The sequence below is a fragment of the Pyxicephalus adspersus genome, chromosome 6 (genome assembly GCF_032062135.1).
Source record: "Pyxicephalus adspersus chromosome 6, UCB_Pads_2.0, whole genome shotgun sequence".
NCBI lineage: Eukaryota > Metazoa > Chordata > Amphibia > Anura > Pyxicephalidae > Pyxicephalus > Pyxicephalus adspersus.
In genome coordinates, this window is record NC_092863.1 from 6542117 (window position 1) to 6545532 (window position 3416).

At 37.4% G+C, this 3416-nt stretch overlaps 1 long non-coding RNA gene across 1 annotated transcript in view; it reads left to right on the forward strand.

The window, feature by feature from the left end:
- Positions 1-810: 810 nt before the first annotated feature.
- The window catches only part of LOC140332999 (uncharacterized), a 14831-nt gene continuing 12225 nt past the window's right edge, over positions 811-3416 (forward strand). Inside the window, exon 1 of the long non-coding RNA XR_011921266.1 lies at positions 811-920. This is a non-coding gene — a long non-coding RNA (uncharacterized lncRNA). The remainder of the gene's footprint in view (positions 921-3416) is intronic.

Consider the following 3416-nt stretch of genomic DNA (forward strand, 5'->3'; position numbering starts at 1 on the left):
ACTCCCATTCTTTGAACCCTAATCAGTGTTTAATCCAGATTTTTTTTTTGGATGGTTGGGAAGAAATTGTAGGTGGGTGTCAGTCCCTGTATTGTGATCCGGCTCTTCAGTAATCACTCAAAAAAAAGCCAGGTGGTGCGCCCAGCTAAAAGGGGCTGGGGAGAATACTGATAATGTTGCTGCATACAAAAGGAACCTTGGTTGAGACAGGGGTGTATTTGGGTGATGTAAACTGAACTTTTTTTTTTTTTTTTTTTTTTAACCTTGGTACATATTTGATATCAGTAACACAGCATGTAAAGCTGACATATGAGGTTAGAGACCCCTTCATGTAAATTTTGTTTGCTAAATGACCTAAATAGAAAGTTGAAACTTGCACTTCTATTGTGTAAGCAGCTGTGATCTCACTGCCTCCACCCTTTGCACAATGCATCAAGTATGTCATGCTGTACACCTTTGTTCCTTTGGTTTTTTTTTTTCTTTTTTTGGGAGAAACTCCACGTCACAACACATGCTAGAACTATTTATTATGAACTTTAGAAACTCGTGTGACTGTGTAATCAACTGTGTTTATTTCCAGGGCGCTACCGGGCAGCATTTCATGGAAAATATGAAAGGGCTACAATCCAAACAATTAAAATGTCGTATTGATTGCCAGAGCAATTCTTTTTTTTTTTTGCCCACACAAATGCTTCTTGGGTGAGTTATAAATAACTTCCTCTTTCTTAGTCAGCAAATTAAATTCTAAGCCCTTAAAAGCAGAACAAATGTTACGGCTCTACACAAGAATGTACAAGCAATCTTTTTTTTAGAAAAAAACTGTATATTCTTAAAAGCTTGCTCATGGCAGTTCTAACAGAGGATATCGTGCAGGGCTCGTCACCGAAACTGAAAATTCTATCTCTGACACAAACCTTACGGTATGTAAATGACACATTTTTTGTCAACGGTGCCAGGTAACAGGGTTAGTCAACATTTAGGAAGGATGTCTAAATAAAAAGCTATATAAAATATTTACTAAAATTTAAAAAGCACCAAAATATAACCCAGTGCTGTACACTAAATAGGAGTTGCAAATGACAATGACACAGGAGGAGAGGACCTTGGCCAAAGGAGCTTACAATCTAAGAATAAATAAAGGCAGCTCTGCCCTGGATGCTTAGGTATAAATTGACATTCTTAGTGCCACATCTTGCCATACTGCAAAGGTACACTATATATATATACATATATACATATATATATTACAGTATTTATATAGTGCTGACATATTACACAGCGCTGTACAAAGTCCATAGTCATGTCACTAGCTGTCCCTCAAAGGTGCTCACAATCTAATGTCTCTACCATAGTTTTATGTCTTTACTACAGTCTAAGGGCAATTTTGGGGGGAAGACAATTAACCTAACTTCATGTTTTTGGAATGTGGGAGGAAACCCATGCAATCACGGGGAATACAGATAGTGTCCTGGTCAAGAGTCGGACTTGGGACCCAGAGCACTAACCAATGAGCCACTAATTCTGTCCTAGGAATTATCAGAGCAGGTTTCCCTTTTATAATACCTAGTGATCCTGCCATGTAGGCCCTTGTTCCTGACATGGGCTGACAACTTTCTTTCAGTTGTGCTCCTGAGTTGTCACGCTTTAATATATATATTTTCCTGGGGGAGATCACAGGTATTAGGCTAGTATGAGACTGGCCTTGAAGTTGTGGTGCGGTTACTTCCTCATGTCAGTGAGATGGTATGAGTAGCTTCTAACTCCAGCAGACCATTGAAAATAAATGGGGGTGGAAGTGAATGGTACTGTACCACTTATTGCCACCAGCTGTCATACATGCAAACTGTGGTTCTTTAAAAGCCAAGCGCAAGCTGCCAGCCATGAAGGATTGCTTGATTCAGGGACCACTCTGCAGCTAGATAATTGGGCAAATAAAATAAATATTGGATAAAATAAATGGTGCAAATAAAACAAAATTGGATAAAATGCCAATTTGTTTATGTTAGGGTTCAGATCAACTACAATATATACAATATGAGGTCAAAGCCCAGGCAACTAGCCAACTACATTGTTAATTAGGCATGTTGCTGTCGTATTTGCCAAGATATTTGTCATTTTGTTTATACTTTTTTTATTCTTTAAACTACAATTTTCCCTTATGCAGTTAAACAATGGAGTTTGGTCACTAAATTACATCTCCTCAATTTGCTGATTAGACAATAAAGGAACAATTGCAATAAATGGTAAACGGACAGTACTGTGAAAAACATTCTGCTTTACTCCCTGAATGCATCCAACCTTTGTATATATATTTTATAGTGTATATATGTATATATATTATATAGTGAAATAGTATAGTAATTGCATGCAGAATTGTCAGACCAGCCGTTTACAACAAGTAGGCAATTGTGTTAATATTTTTGTTAAAATATATATAATTAGAATTTAATATTAGCGTCTTGCAATGCAGGAAATGTTTTTTACAGTCACTGAAAGTAAAGTAAAAGAACTTCAAATATGTGTTCTTCAATTTCTCCCTTCAGCTCTCTGGGAAATGTTTAGTTTATGGCTGGTACATGAAGTTTCTTTTCTGTGCACCGGGTAATGAAAAGGAAGCAATTATTTGGTTTAACGTAAGCTTGTCACAATTCTGGGAAATTCAAACACTGAGTAACAAATCATAAGTTATAAAATCAAGATATACTGATAGATACTATAAGCAAATTGTGACTTGTCCTTGATGATTTGCCCAGTGGATCCATCATCTTTGACCTAGTCAATAGCTTATATAAATCCAGAGTTTACTTACAATAGAGGAGTTATTTAACAGTTCTGTGTATTCAAGCACTATGGCCATGATCAAACCTAATAGCAACTACACTTCTATGTATGTCAAATGCGTGTGTCCCCTAACATCCAACAAACCTGAAAGGAAGAATCTGAAGAGGCAGCATTTCAATAGAACAAAGGTTCACCAGAGAGGCAAGTATAACAGCTTTTCTAATGACAGGGTCACTTTTATGAAACATTGTCAAAGTGCCCCCCTAACAACTATACATGTCACCTCTTTCACCATGGCTTTTCCTGAAAAACATCTAGTTCTTCTGTATATAAGGGAGCCTGGGACCTGCTTTTAAATAAGTAATTGCTAGTCTCAAACTATGTCACATAAAGAAGCAGGTGATGTCACGCGTTTCAACACCGGGTATTTTATTGGCAGGTGCAGTGAAAACATTCTGGAGAGGTGAATATATAGTAATCAAAGGGTGAGGTGTACAAGATACTTGCGATAGTGATGGTTTTCCTTTTAAAGAGGCTCTGTTAGGCTACGTGCAATAAATATCGCTGGAAACGAATGCAGTGTTCTCCCCAGAAAATTTTTTCAGCCGGGTGGTAGGAAGCTATAGCCGGGTGGT